A 16261-nucleotide genomic window follows, 5' to 3' on the forward strand; every position below is an offset into this window, starting at 1 on the left:
ATAACCCAGTTCATCCTGTCTGCCACTTCTTCCTCTCACCTCTGCCCTGCTCCTCAGAGGGAGGAGTCTAACTCACAACTGCTCTGTGAGTTATTGTGCGCTGCCTCTTTAGGTATGTCTACACTGTGGTTGGCTGCCCATGCCAGCTGACTCAGGTTCACAGGCCTGGGGCTTAGGGGCTATTTTATTCAGTGTAGACATTTGGCCTCAGGCTAAAGCCTCTAGGGATCTAGGACCCTGTGAAGTGGGAGGGTCCCCTTAGTCTGAGCCCAGCAAGCCCAAGTCAGCTGGCATGGGCCAGCCGTGGGTGTCTAACTGTAGTACAGACATACCAATAGTCCATGTAACCGGGAGGCTGGTGATGGGAGTGCTCCTTGAGTGCACTCCTATGCACTAACTCAAGGCCAGATCACCATTTAGCCTTACTGGCATGTTCTCTGTGGAACTACAAGGAGGTCTATAAATTGATATTAAACTCTGTGGGCTGTGTCTGGCTCTGTGAAGCACAGCATTTATCAATGTAGATCTTGGAAAATTCACTGTTGTGATTCCATGTACATTTACAATAGCTAACTTTAAAAAAGATATAACATCTAGTGTTGAAGGACAGGATCAAGGCTTAAAGGTGTAATTATATTATTCCAAGTTTCTGATATAGGTGCCAGTGGTTCACACTTTTAAACCTGTAAATTGCTTGTTTGGATTGTAGTTTTATGGAGCAAAGTCACAGTTATTCAGGTTGTGGCCCATTGGGAACTAGAATTGCAATTTCTGTTCTCTTGAGACAGACCTATTTCCCGTCAGCAAGGCTCTGCTCAATCAGAAGTAGTCGCATGTTTAAGCGAAACTAGAAGAATGGTACATGTTACATTGTGGTATATTGTGTTATTTACAAAAAGAATGTGCTTCATTGACCTCAAAATTGCAGTCAGCAGAAGGTGGGAGATTCAGTTAATTTATACAATAAGTAGTAATTTTATACAAAAAGGCATAAAATTCAGCTCAGGAGGAACTGACACTGCGGGAAGCTACAGTGAGAGGATCCAATAGTTTTTTTTTTTCTAATGAGAGGCTGGTGGGGAGTTTCCAGGTCACAGACAAGACCAGTCACAGGGAAACTCTCACTGCAGTTAGACACCAGCAAAACATTACTATCAAAAACAGGCCAGGAATCAATGGGAAACTCTTTAAGTTTAAAAGGCATAGGCAAAATTTTTAGTATTGGGGAAAGTATATACTGGTAGAAAACAATGGTTAAATGGGGTGTCACTTTTAAAGTTGACTCCAGAGGGAACAGAACCAGCCCCTTTGTGCTTTGACTAGGACAACCTCTTCTGTTTATGCTTCTCTGCTAAGCACCTCTTTCCTTTTCAAGCTACCCACAGCAGTTGCGCCTCTTGTCCTGTAACAAATTCAGGTTCCACCTGTGTTCAATTAGATATTGGATAACCTGGATTATTGTATTAAGCATATCTAGGGCAATGGTCTAGGAAAGCTAATCAACCTTTAAGTCAAAGTTCATGTCATTCCAGTTTTAAACCAAGGGAAGCAATAATACACATGGAGCATGAAAATTAACTTATATCCAGAGCATCTGAATAAAAAGTTAAAAAAAAACTATTCATACCCATTGGTTCATAACATATGTCTGTGATTATAAGAAAAAAAAAAGTAAGTTCTCAGAAACATTTAAAAGATTAATTCTGCATCAAGTTTTCAGCTTATTTATATTTTTTTATTTTAGTTTTGCCATGTTTGTTATCATCACACATGTTTAAGGACCAAGACCATGTATTTTGTCTATACCAACCTTTAGGCATGCAAGATATTTCATATTTGGAAAAGCATATGATAAATTGACTTTTTAAGGCCTTTACAGCTTCATGACTACTTTTACGGTATGGAAATGAGATGAAGACAAAACGTTTTTAATTATTTGGGCCTATCCTGCACATATCTTTATTTTAACAACTCCAATTTAAATTATAGCTGGCTCTTCAGATAAGCTTTATTTGCATAAGGAGGAAAAACAAAAAGGAGTAAAGCAACAGTGAGAACAGAGCTCTGTGACTGACAACACATAAACAGGGTGATTTTTACACTTTTAATGTCCGTTGAGCTAGTTTTATATCTGGCCAGCATTTGAATGCACTAATGTTCTGTAGTTTCCTGTGTGTAATACAACATGGGTATGTGTATATACTATATATACCGCCAAAGGATTCCTAATGGGATATGGTTTTTATCACCTTTATCTTTACTTATAAGATTTGAGATTGAGAGGTTGGATGCGACAAAGGGCCAGAACTTCTCAATGCAATAAGCCTAGAAGCCTCTGCTGTGGGTCCCTGTTCTTAAGAGTACAGAGAAGAGATTTAGGCTAGATGCAAGGAAGCTGCCAAGTCAAAAGACCTCCATGCTCCAGGACTCCATCCCTGTACCAGCATGAGGTTATTAAAGAACAGTAGCAGGCCCAGAAGAGCCCACGCAATATTCACAGCTGCCAAACCTTCACCTCAGTTACAAAACCCCCTTCACTTCCCTAGCTCTCAACTGCCAAAACGTATGACTTTCCCTGCCCCCTGAAAATTAACCCAGCTTCTTCCTCCCACAGCGTCTGCCAAACACTGCCTACTCACAGAAACCCCGCTCTTGTCACTGGTTGCCAAAACTCTCCCTAGCTCATATTTTCCTTGGTGACAGCAGCCCCAATCCCAGTTATGGAAACTCTGATAGTAACTAGCACCCAAGTGCGTCCCTCACAAACACTTCTCCTAGTAAGTACTCTAGCAACTGGACTGTTGGGTAAAAGGGCACCTCATCTTCCTCCTCCTCCAGCTGTGTTTTGTATGGGGCCTGATCTGGTAAACATGCTCTATGGCAGCCTCTGAGCACATCTTCCCAATCAGGCCCCACAGGTGACATAGGTGAGGAACTTATTTTGTGAATCGTGCTGGGGGTTAGGCATGAGATACGTGCTGAACTGCTCAGAGATGTCAGGACTGAGACAGCTGTGTGTACCCAGTGGTAAAAATTCAGGTGCCATGGGTACTCTGCTAGTAGAAACCCAGGTACCTAGGGAGTTGAGAGAAAGTTTTTTTGAGAATCTATCATTTAGATTTAAATGCCCATGTCCCCCTTCTGAATCCCACCTCCAGTGGCTAAACCCTCCTTTCTCTACAGCATACTGTGTGAGTAAGTCTGTTTGAGGGCTCACTTATCTTCACACAGAACCTTGTAAAAACAAAGCAAGCTCTATTTGAATGTGCTGTATTGTTAATATCAGTTTCATTCACACCTTCAGGTGTCTGTGTGCGTACTTCCGAGCCCCCTCTTCAAATTAGGTCCTCGGCAGTACCTTGGAAACCCCATTGTCTTCAAATTAGTCCTGGAGAGATACCTGTCCAACTCCATTGCCATCAAATTCTGCCTTTAGTAAAACCCATGCAATCACCGCATTGACTTCAGTGGGTTTGCACACGTGTAACTAATTGGAACTTGGTTAACAGTTATGGTGTGAAACATAAAATGGAATAGAATTCTCTGCGTTGCTACGCTTGCTTTGCAGTGCTGATAGGATTGAGAAGCTGTTGATATTGATTTTAGTTACTAAATTCAATAGCTCTGACTTGGTAAATGCAAGGGTCCAGATTCTCAGCAGATGTAAATTGGTATAGCTCCAATGGTAATCAATGGAGCTAAACGAATTTATGACAGCTGAGAATCTGGCCTGATTAGCAGATGTCTAAAAAATGTTTGCTCTCCTTACGGTCACTTTTGGAGCAGAACTGCATGCTACAGGCTGGAGGGAAGAGGGTATGGGCTGACCTATAAAATACCCTGTAATCATGATAGTCAGCAGTTCAACACTGCTGATGGTTTTGAAATGCATAGGGCCCTGGAAGCCAAAATAATAATACAGCTTTGCTGCCAAAGAAGTAAAAGATTGTTTTGCAACAGTTTTCACCTGTAACAATCAAAAGTTTAAACAAACAAACAACAAAAATCTAAAAAAAAATCCTAGACTGAAATCCTGTGCTGATCCAAATCTGAAATGAACTCAGTGTGAAACTGTGGAAAAATGCAGCTGTATGTTTTGAGACTCCATGGTGGGGCTTTGAACAGTCAGATGAGTGTTAGGAAAAAAAATCTCAGTAGTTTAAAAATAACAGATCTACTGCACGGCAGCCATAAAAGGAAATTTTAGGGAAAGGAATAGAAAATCATGCCAGACTAGCACATTAGGAACAGAAGTTGTTACACCATATACAAATAGCAGAAAGTGCATTGTCAAATGAAACATATGATGACTTTACACTTTCACCTTTTTTTAATGTTGCAAATATATTAATAATAGTATTCTCCAAATCTTGTAATTATTATAAGCCATTGCCAAATCTTGTTGCTGTTTCTCATCTCTCCAACCAAATCTACAACATGGGTCAAGGTTTTAGCAATTCTAAATTAAATAAACTCAAGAGATTCCCTTCCATCTAAACAACTGCATTCTTCATAAGGGCATCTGTGATGGGAAGAGCTTGAATGGTGAACATTTGACAATCAGTGTTCTCCTCTTCTTTTGTTCAGTCTTCATATATCTATTGTATATATTAAGCTACTTAATTTATTTTAATAGATTGTCGTCGTCCCCTTGCCCTCCCCGTCCCCCCTGTATATCTCCTTAGTCAGAGCTCCATTTCTGCTTAGTTTATTGCTCTGGATCAGGACTTCCACCACGGGTGGTTAAACCAAGATCATTTATATTTTACTCTCTGTTTTGTACTTGCCTCAATTTAGCCAAATATATTCCCAAGCTGCTAGCACATGCGATTCCCAAAAGCACAAGATCTCCAGCAGGTTGACTTGTTCTGCAAAATGTTCAACCTGCCATAAAAGCCCCCCGAACCCCTGCAAAAAAACCCAGCCCATCTTAAATCATTGTTCACCAGTTGTCCAGATACTACGTTTCTTTGTACAGTGAACATATACTTAGGGGGACCATATTTCCCTAAAGTGAAAACAGGACACTGGGAAATGGTGTTGCTGCTCACCCAACCCCTGCCACACAGGGCCGCCCCGAGCTGACATCATGGACGTCACAACCCTTTTGGCAAAACTGGGCATTTGTCCCATTTTCTCTTACCCGATATTCCTTCGCACGCACCTAGGGCAAGAGCAAATGGGACAAATGCCCAGCTTTCCCCAAAAAGTCATGACCTCTGGGACAGAGCTTAAAAAGGGGACTGTCCTTGCCAAAACCTACACATAGTACTGTAGCTCTAGGCTGCAGCTGCATAGATCTGATCATCCACACTGCCTTACAGCTTGGGGAGTCATTCTTGTCTTTTTTATCATTAAAAAATTAGTGTATATTCTTTTAAAGGATAGGGAATCACATCCTTTAACTGTATAACTGTATACAATAACTGTATAAAGGGCAGCCTTCCCAGGCTATGTGTGACTTTAGTGACAGCTCTTAACAAGAGAGGCTGAGTGAGGTATATGCATGGTAGAACAGCTGTTTCTAGGAGCCCTGGTAAGTAAGAGTGGCTGGGTAATTTGGGAAACATTTTGTTTTTTCTATATGTGCAAGGATTTTATTTTAATTGCTCGTCTTTCTTCAAGTTGACCTTTAAAGGGATCTTCCTTGCCCCAGATGTGAAATCTACCTGCATGAGTACAACTGGGACAGTCTCTGGAAAATTTTGCCCAAGCCAATGATGTGGAGCCCTTCAGAGCAAGTTTACAGACTGTCTAATCAAACTGCATGTTCAGATTCCCAGCTACATCCCTCAGAGGATTTCCCCTCACTCCGGCTCTGAGAATCTCAATTAGTCTCTGTCATTGTGGAGCACAGGACCGCTGCCGAGCTACTACAGGCAATCTGCCACATTGGCTTATTTTTGCCTGGAGAAGGTCATTTCTTTCCCAAATTGAGCAAAACTTTAATTTTGGCCTAATCAGCCAGCCATTGCCAGATGAATAGAGAACTGTTTCATTTTTATATCTACAGGGAAAAAATACTAAATTATTTTGAGTGGAGTCCCTTATGGAAATGCTTAAATGAAAGATTTTGATCATTCAGTGCAGTAGCAAACGAAGCATTTTCAAAGAATGTAATCAGCCAGATCCTCGGTTGGTGTAAATTGGCATAGCCCTAGTGAAGTCAATGAAGTGCTGCTGATTTACACCAGCAGAGGATATGGCCTGTTATTTAATTTGAAATGCATGCAAGAGTTATCACAGTGCAGATTAGTAATTTCCACCCAGTGTAAGAATCATTGCTTTGCATTGTGACAAGCAGTTGTTTACGGAGATTCATGTTGCTCAGAAAAATCTTTTAAAGCTTTTCTTTATGAGCATTTATTTTGCTATAAATGAAAATTAAAATGGAATTTTGGTGCTGTTGCTTTTGTCTGATGCATTATATCACTCATTTTGGAGGCAGAAAATGTGATAGCTCAGGAAAATAACTTCCATTTAGTCAGTGCCAATCTGTCACATTCAATGTTTTTTTTTCCCCTTCACAATGTTGAGATAAAAAACATTTCCTATCTTGTCTTATATATGCAAGGCACGTCAAAGCCAAAAGCTTTTTTCCAAAAGGACTAGAGAGGTACTTGTGTCACGGAAAAAAACATAGTATCTGGATATGTATGAAATAAAGAGGGGAGATGCAGTGGATCATACTTAATTGAACACTTAACTGGTTCAGACTAGCCTAAGCTTACGTTAATTGAACCACCGAGCCCATCCATGCTGAACAAATGTCGAGCATGTTGGGTGTGCAGTTAAATACACGTAAGCATAGTGTTCTTTACTTTGTAAGCAATAACACGGACTGCTTATGCATTGAGAGTTACACGCACACCATAGATACTCTAAGAAGAAACTATATTAAGTGTTATTTGGAAGAAGACATCCCCTAGTCTCTAATATGTTGACTAGAAAATAAATGTTTGGCTGGCCCTCAGCCTCTAAATATAGTCAAAGATGATCATGGGCATTCTTCTTTCAATTCAGGTGTTTGTACTGACACTCAGGTTTTTGAGGGATTTCTCAGGCTGTCAGGATTTCAGCCATATGCTTCTTCCTTTTATGGAATCCAAATGCTGATATTTGAATTACGTTCAATACTATTTCCTGCAATCCAGAGACCTAATCTTGACCAGCACTGCGGTCCAGATCCTTAAAGGTGTTTAGATGCCTCAACTCCCCTTGGACATAAATGGGAATTTCAAGTTCTCAGCACTTACCGAGTTCAGCTCCTTAGTTTGCAGTGTGTAGGTCCGACTTATTACAATCAGGATGATTGACAGTCTTAGCCTGAAGCAAAGTTTGAGCTCCACAAGCTCAGGCTGAAGTTAACAGTTTATAATCCTAGCTGAAATTTGCAGCCTGACGATTGGGCCTGATTCTCTTCTCACTTACACCAGAAGAGATCAGCAGTAACTCTACTTCTGTTACTAGAGATGCGTCGGTGCAAGATTGGTAGTGAGAAGAGAATAAAGCCCATTATGTTTATATTAAATAAAAATGATTTCGTTTTAAAAAAATAATTTTGCAGACATTTCCCTGGCTCTTTTAAAATTATTTTTTTCTCATGGGCATAGGGACAGTGCTTGTGATAGGGTGTGCCCATAACACAATAACAGTCAGTACAGTTAATGTATACATAAGCTGGAATTGTCCTGAAATTATGCTGATCCTTTATGTTTCATCAGACTTGTAGGGTTAACTATGGTAATTTTTAGTGTATCCAATGCAATTTTGCCTGAAATTTTGATACTTGTGACAAAAACAGTGAAATTAGCAAGAAAAAGTTGGATATGGAGGGCAAAAATATTGTTATTTATTACATTTATTTTGATAGGGTACAAACCAAGAACAACTTTCCATTATATTGTGTGGAAATTTGGTCCCTGATCTTGCACTGTAATCTGTGAGGTGTACTGCTGCACCTGAATGAAGTCCAACTGAGTTCAGTGGGGCTCATCACAGGTGCAGCAGCCCACAGGTATGAATCAGAAAGCAGGATTGGGGTCTTCGATTGTTTAAATTCATAATCTCTTGCTGTGACAGTCATCAGAGAGGGAGACATAGCCTCATAGCAATCAGGCAGGTTGCATTTGAGCATTATGTCCTGTGTACTTCGTATACATTTCACCAGCACCAAGGACAGTTGGCTAATAAAAGACATAAACCTACAAGAGGCTAAACACCTCTAAAGAACACCCACAACTCCCACTGAATTGAATTTCGCCAACAAACTGAAGTGAAATTATTTTTGAAGGCAATGGAGGGGCAGGTTTGGGGTCACTCTGCATTTCTCAAAAGGTTTGGGCACAATGTGAGAGGTATTTAATGTTGGACAATACAGTGTATACACTAAACAGTATATGATCATGGATATAAGGAGACCATGTGGTATTGAGGTGTATGAGACATAAATTAGTGTCATTTTTCTGTAAGCAGATTTATATTATGTACAACTTGGTGGGTACCAGCTCTTTTGGAGTTTGCATCTGGTGGTTGCCCCATTGTAAACATGTCCATGCAAACATGTACTGTATAAAGAAGTGTATCAGGTTTTTATAGTAAGCACAGATAAGTTTAGTTCTTTCATGTCCATTTACAGTGAGTAAACCCCAGCCCTCCAAAATGGAACAGCTCTCAAAATACTCTTCTTCAGGCTTGTTTTTTGTACAGTATTCCACCAAATTATTATATAATATAGACAAGGGAAAGATTTTTAGCTTTGCTAAGAAAAACAGACAAGTGAAGCTAACTTATATAGAATATTCAGTAGAGTCTAATTTCCAGTTTGTACTAAAAACAGATTCTCTTTTTCCATTATTTAAAATTACTCAGCTGCTGTCTGAAAGAAAACAGAGGAGGCAATTGAACACAGCCTTGGTAATGGAACTAGCTCTGTTATCAAAGGCTGTTTCATACTAAATGTTGTCCTAGTTTTCCTGTACTAATTCCTACAAAGATCCCATTCACAGTTAATGGAATTCCAACTAATAAGGGTTGGAGTGGGAGGGGAGGCAGGCAAAGGAGCAACACATTAGTTTCCTGTTAGTCGTAATACATGAGTATTTGCATAAATTTTTATGTTTTCTTGAATGTAACAAACCTATAGTTTTATGCTTTTTATCGGCATTTGGCCATTCCCAATTTGACAGTTTGATTGGGTTATTTTTAAAACTTCTGACTACTTCTCTGTAAACACACTGTGAGTAAGAGTGTGTGTGGGCAAACTGAAGTTCAAAGGGTTCATTTACTGAAGAGAAGGTTTAGCCTAGTTACTCCAGATGTACACAAGTGTAACTGAGAGAATAATTTGGCCTGAAGTCTCTAATATAGAGGATATTTTTTCTCCCTTAAATCTTTAATCTTCCAAGCACAGACAAAGGCACAGGTTGCTAGGTATTCTCATTACACCTTATCTAAACATATTGATCAGTTCCTCCAAACTCTTATCTGTTTGCTCAGCAATGAGTCAGTTTCATTCACACTATGATTGTACAGTAGCTGAATGGATACTACAATATGAATTGTATCAATGGGCCATTAAAAACCTTATGACACCTTGATTGAATCCTCTTTTATTTTTCTAAGAGGCTAAAAAGCTATGTGTTTGATATTAGCAGCCTTTTTAATCCATTAAGTCAGTGTGACGGCAGAACATGAAAAAAGTAATCTGTATGCTGTAGGGCAGCATAATCTATAAATATAATAAACGTATGCTGTGATCATTGTGTGTGCGTATACACAAGTAAAATGCAGACTGGAAAATTTATGATACAAAAGAAAAATCTTAAAAACAGTCAGAAGATGCTTTCAATTCTGAAACTCAAATTTGATTCTCCCATCACCTAATTTTTCCAAAGAAACAGAATATTTTCAAAGATAAAATACCCTAAAGTAGTGTCTCTTGGTGGAGTCTTATAATGGGCTGATATCTATAGTTAAAATACTATTTGTCATGCATAACAGTGCATTTGAGAATTACTGCATTTTCACCATTTTTACACTGGTGGAACTGATTGTCCCTGATCTTGTGCCGTTAACACTGCCTGACTGATGCAAAGCAGCCTTGAAATCAGTCTATTCAGTCATGTAGTATTACTGTGTGGCATACAACTGGCATAGTGGTCCCTTTTCCTTCCACATGCTCCCTGTGGTGGGTATATGGGATGTGGCTGGGAAAAAGCATGGCCCGGGCTCCCCTAAGTCACTGAGATCACCAGTGGCCATCACGGTGTTTGGGGACCAGACCAGCATACAATGGCCCCATGATCTGGTGAGCGCAAAGTTCTTTTTAATTCCATCTTTGTCACCCCCACCCCCCCCATACTATGCACTCCTCCCCCATTTTAGGATTAGGACCATTGATTTTAGTGGAATTACTTCTGATTTACACTGTTGTGAAATTAGAATCAGGGGCATTGTTTTGAATCAAGCCAAAATTAGGACAGACTTACTTATGCATTGAGCAGCATGTGCTGACTGGAAATATTTAATCTTTGTAAACACTACTCTGTACTAAACATTGATCAGAGAAGACCTGAGTGCACGTTAAGCTTGTGGTATACAGCAAAAGCCTCATTTTGGAGAATCAGTATGATGTTCTTTATCCTACTTTATATCATGAACTAGTTCGAAAGAATTCTTTTTTGTGTTTAAGGGCTGGATTCAATTAAAAGTTCTGGAGCAAGTTACACAGCCTTCCACAATGTAAAATGTTGGGCAGACTTTTTTTTTTTTTTTTTTAATTGAGTCCAGCTGAGTGGCTTTAAGATGGTTAACAATGATACTTCCTCCCCTCAACATAATATAGCATTTTAAGTAGCTAAAATGCATGTGGGTCCAATATAATCTTGTCCCATCCTCATTTCTGCTGGGTGGGTTTCCCCTTTTATAACACAATGTGCTATATAAGTAGCAAACAATTGTGAATATAAATATTGTTTGTTACTTGCTTACATGACATATGTAAGCCTTACAGGAGGTTAAATGGTATTCGTTTCTAGCTTAATTGATTTTTATTGTTGTTGTTCTTTTTTAATTCAGTGCTCACGAAAGATGTCAGATTTGCAACCCTGACCAGGTGACAGGGGAAGGGACACGATGAGTCTCTAAAAAGAGGGCATTAACCTCACATACCTTTAGGGCTCCCAGATGAAGTGGAAGTCTGATGGTGACAGGCGGACAATAGTGAGAACCAGAAAGTAAGGCATGAGGACTGGCCATACTAAGGGCCAGTCTACACTGGAAATGTTACAGCGGCTCAGCCACATTGGCGCAGCTGCGCTGCAATACCGCATCTGGTGAGGATGCTCTAAACTGGCAGGAGAGAGCTCTCCTGTCGATTTAATTACTCTACTTCCACGAGAAGCAGTAGCTATGTCGGTGGGAGAAGCTCTCCAGCTGACCTAGCGCTGTCTACCCTGGCGCTTAGGTCAGTGTAACTTACGTCGCTCACAGGGGTGGATTGTTCGTGCCCCTGAGCAACATAAGTTATGTCGAAATAAGTGGCAGTGTAGACGAGCCCTTAGATGCTTGGGCAGGCACAAGCCATGAAAACTAGGGAAATGGTAATGATCACAAATGGTAATGTCTGCTGGCTAAAACAGGAGGCTGAGAGTCAGGGCTGCAGGGTTCTATTTCAAATTTTGCCACTGAATTACTGGGTGACTTTGGGCAAGTCACTTAACCAACCTCTTTGGGCCACTGTCTCCCTGTCAGTAAAATGAGTAAATAATACTTCCCATACCTGCCTGGGGTGTTGTGAAGACTAAATAATTCATCTTTACCAAGCATATTAGTATTCCTAGATGAAAAGTGCTAGGAAATTATTTGTAAGGACACAGTTAAGACCCACTTTGGAGTGGTTTCTTTCTTATGTCTAAGTGCTTTCATGCTATTCTGTTCAAATTCTTCTCAATGCAGCAAGGACATTTAGTTGTAAGGTAGTCGGTTTTTGTTACTTACTAATCCTCAATCAGGGCCGGATCCAGAGTGCACTGAAATTAGTGGGAGTCTTCCATTGACTTCAATGGGTTTTGGTGCTCGCCAACATTACATTGTTTTTCTGTGGTCTTCGTTCAGTGGTTTCAAATGTGTTACGTCCGTATTACTAATATTAAAGTTTATCAGCTGTTCTTTTCCTCCGCCTTTATTTCTCTATTGGTGGATGCTTTCTTGGTTTCCCCCCCCAAACACACATTCTGCAGAACTGGCCATCTACATACACTAATCTATATCCTCCTCCTCTCATTTTGAAGTCAAATTTAACCAACAATATTAGGGCAGGAAAATGGGTGCGGTGAGAAATGTTTTTATTTACAAATCTAGAGTTATGATCACTCCGTACCAGTACGTACCAATACAACACTAGCGGAGCTGAGAATGAGTCATTTTTTTTAACATTGCTCATACAACATAAAAGTCTTAGAAAATACCCACATAATTTGCTTACACTTTAAGTGCAGCTCCCGGAAGCGGGAGGGCAACTTATGCGATGTACAGGTTGCAGATGTTGCCCACATGACAACTGGAAAGCACAAGAGTCCACATCAGAGGAAATATGCAAAAACTCAAGGACAAAAACATGGGGCCCAATCTTGCTAACACTTACTACACATGCTGCCGCACAGATTGTTTTCTTGACTTATCCATGATAGTTAGCACTAAGCTCAGTGGTAAGTGATTGCAGGATCAAGCTCAGTGGATATAATAGTTTTTCACGCATGCAATAATAGGTCAGATTAACATCTTGTCATGTACTAGTGGTTATCTGCATATTGATATAGTTGATGACTTTGTTTAGAAGAAGCAGAAAATGTGTCCAAGATGTGAATCTCAAAATACCCATAATCCCTCTGCCTCTCTCTCCATCAATGTGACATAACCCACATGTTATGAACAACAACAACGACAGAGCAAAGGAACCATGAGTGATTTAGCAGTGCAGGATGGAATAATATTTTGCTTTAGAGAAACACAGTGACTATATTTACAAGGTAAGTATTGCCAAGGGAGTCCAAGGCTGTGCTTGCTTACTAAATTGGGTCCAACTCAGGGATTTCACCAAATGCAAATGAACAATGAACAATATGTATGACTCAATATATCCGCTATACTTTGTGCTCTTAGAAGGGTGGTATAGCTGACCTTTTAAAGTGATACTTTAAAAACCACATTGTTATGATCATCAGAAGACCTTGTGTTCGTTTTAGAATACAATATTTGGACTCAATCCCATTGAATAGTCTCAAATATTGTTTTAAGACACTGTTCTCAACTATTTTAACATACAGCTCCCAATCAGATAGTAGGAATGCTGTACTTCTATTTACATAAGCATAGGGTGAGACAGTAGTGTGTCCTCATTTCTCTAAAGCCTGTTGCACACCGCACGCCTCTGGAATACTGAAAACTAAGAATTATGTGAAATTGACCAAAATAGGTATTATCAGTTTTTGTGAATCCTTCCTGAGTGCCAAAAATAGTCTCCAAGAACAAAAGAAGAAGATACATATGTATTACTCTTTAACTTCAACTTCCACCATCTAAAAGCTAATTTGCTCTCAGTTACACCTGCTTAAATCCATAGTAACTCTATTGACTTCAGCGGAGTTACATCAGATTTACAGTACTGTAACAGAGCATAGTCTGGTGTCAGATTTGTACAATCGGTTGCATAAAAGACAATGCAGAAGACTTGAACATATTAACTTACAGTTATATTCTACTATGATAACAACACTGATACAGATAACACTAACATAATTTATAGGATATCTCAAATTGTGTCCATAAGACAGTAAGATTATCCAGAGACAGCCCTCTAATGATAATGAGATAGGTGATTGTTCTAGGCAGACATTTCCTCCTCATCCCCTATCAGTTAAGCCAAAAACAAATGGAAAAAAAGTTAAAGGAAATTATGCAATGTAGCTTCATAAAAAGTTCTCATTAGGTGAACCATTAAAAATGAATACCCAGGGCATGATTCTCCCCTGCTTTGCACACTGGCATAGAAATGTCTCCTGTGCAAAGTGGGTGTACAAAAAGCAACCATTCTGATCAGGTAGTGTTTACATTCACCTTCAACAGGTGTAAATGGCTACATAAGGGGCAAGGCAAGGCTAAATAAAACTGTCTTTTGCTCTAACCAGGACTATTATAGTTTGGGCCAAACAAAAGTTAAAGTAAAACTTTAATCATCATTAATACTGAGGTTTAGAAATAGGGAAAGGGGGAAAGAGTTATGCTTAACAACATAAAATAATTCTGTCTCAGGTCTGTTGCTTCTTTGGATGCATGTCAGACGTGCAGGCGTGGGAATTCCCCAGGTTGGTTGGTGTCAGTTTGCAAATTTGCTCAGTTTCATTTTTCTGACAAATCAGCCTTTTTATAATCATCCCATCTTGAAACTAGAGGGGAAGGGAATGTAGAGGTGAATTGCTAATATCAGTGACTTCTGGAAATTCCCCTTCTACGGTGTCTCATATTTAGTAACTGTACTTTTTCTGTTGTTTTCTTTGTGTTAAAAAAAAGTTATTTGACAATAAAATAACTTGGTCTATTCTGGTAAAACTGGCTTCACTTACAGTAAGTTTGAGAGAGTCAGTATTAAACGGTGCTGGTATTTTTGACCTACCCTTATGAAAAAAATACAAATTTTACATCTAACATATAAGCAACGTCAGATATGTTGGCATGGTAAAAGGTAAAATATTTTTTCTTTTTCTTTAAGATATGGTAACCTGGTTCCAAGTATTACTTAAAAGTACTATGTAATAATAGTGAGATGTTTTATTGTAAACAATGTTATGAAACTAGTTTTAAAATCTTTTTAATAAATATATTGCCTTGCCATGTATGAATTTAAATCACATCCATCTGGATATGTTTACCAAAATTAAAAATAATCCATGTCTATTATAAGCCATTTGCTGCCATTACCACCCACTGGCCCTTGACAAATACCCACCCAGTTACTGACCCAGATCAACAAATATCCAGATTAAACAGCTGCATCTTGCTACATATCCAGTTCCTTCCTATATGGTACATTGTTTATAATGCAAAATCTGGGACGCTTTATATGATTTTAGTTACTAATTTTGTATTAAAGCTTAAAAGGGCTATATTAAAAGAAAAAAGCAAGGGTTAAAAACAAAAAAAAAAGCTTAAAAAAGTAAATAAGCATGTTTTAGAAACAACAAATAATGGTAAATAGGAAAAAAAGGAAAAGAAAAAGAATTGTATAATCTTCCCATTCTTATGTTGCCTGTTTATATTTGGAACAGAATCTCCCTTCTTACGTGTCTAGGAAGTACCTGGAACACTTTTGGCATTATATAAGTAAATAATAAAAAATCAAATTTCTGACAAGAGGATGTTATTTTCTTATATAATCAGCAATAGTGAATTTTGTAGGATTTTGATGAGAGTTGAGTCAAATCATTGAAATGCCCACTGGGTCAGTTGAAACTATTGATATTAATAAGCCAATTAGCAAGTAGGCATTTAGCCAATGGGTATTAGATAGGTTGAGGTATGCAAACTACTTATGTTTGCTCCTTTTCACTGGTGTAACAAAACCCCAGAGAACCCTGGTGCAAGAATAGGTAAGGGCTGGAGTCCCCTTCCCAATTCTGCCCCAACCCCTCACCCCAAACAACTTTCCCCTAGCCCTTCAGCCACCACCCCGGGGCCTTCCTGGTCACTCCCTGGAGCACTTCCAGCTCAGCTCTCCACTCCCATCCTAGCTATGGTGGCTCCTCCTGAACCCAGCGGCTCTGCTTGTTCCCACTTTCACACAGCATGGACCAAATCTGAGTGATGAGTGGCATTACAACCTGGTGCATGGAGTAACAGTCCCATTCAGGTCTGGCCCAGCCGCTCCGCCATCATGGGGTAGAGGTGGCCGGGCCAATCCTGAATAGCAATCCCTGTGTGACAAGTTTCAATTCCACTCAGAGTTGGCAGGGATGAATGGCATTCTGATCCCATGCACCAAGTGAAATGCTGAAGCACCACTCCATCTCATTGGGCCTCTGTAACCTCATGGACTCTGGCATCACTACATCACTTGCACTATTGGAACTACACCACTGCTCCTTTTCCCAAAGCAGCATGTAAAGAAATGTTGTAGCTATGGCAAATGAAACAAGCAGTAGTTTGGGGAGTGAATTAACAACAAGCTCCCGCTCTCCATTCCCACCCAATCTTTAACATACCT

At 39.5% G+C, this 16261-nt stretch overlaps 1 protein-coding gene and 1 long non-coding RNA gene across 4 annotated transcripts in view; one reads left to right on the top strand and one right to left on the bottom strand.

The window, feature by feature from the left end:
- Window positions 1-16261, bottom strand: part of LOC144261319 (uncharacterized) — a 226665-nt gene that overhangs the window by 149219 nt on the left and 61185 nt on the right. Inside the window, exon 6 of one of the 2 annotated variants that reach the window (XR_013345219.1) lies at window positions 14421-14447. The exons of the other annotated variant lie outside the window; for it this stretch is intronic. This is a non-coding gene — a long non-coding RNA (uncharacterized LOC144261319). Of the gene's footprint in view, window positions 1-14420; window positions 14448-16261 lie in introns of those variants that run through there. 2 annotated transcript variants of the gene reach the window in all.
- The window catches only part of BCL2 (BCL2 apoptosis regulator), a 128743-nt gene that overhangs the window by 84926 nt on the left and 27556 nt on the right, over window positions 1-16261 (top strand). The window lies entirely within an intron of this gene.

This window comes from Eretmochelys imbricata, chromosome 2 (genome assembly GCF_965152235.1).
Source record: "Eretmochelys imbricata isolate rEreImb1 chromosome 2, rEreImb1.hap1, whole genome shotgun sequence".
NCBI lineage: Eukaryota > Metazoa > Chordata > Testudines > Cheloniidae > Eretmochelys > Eretmochelys imbricata.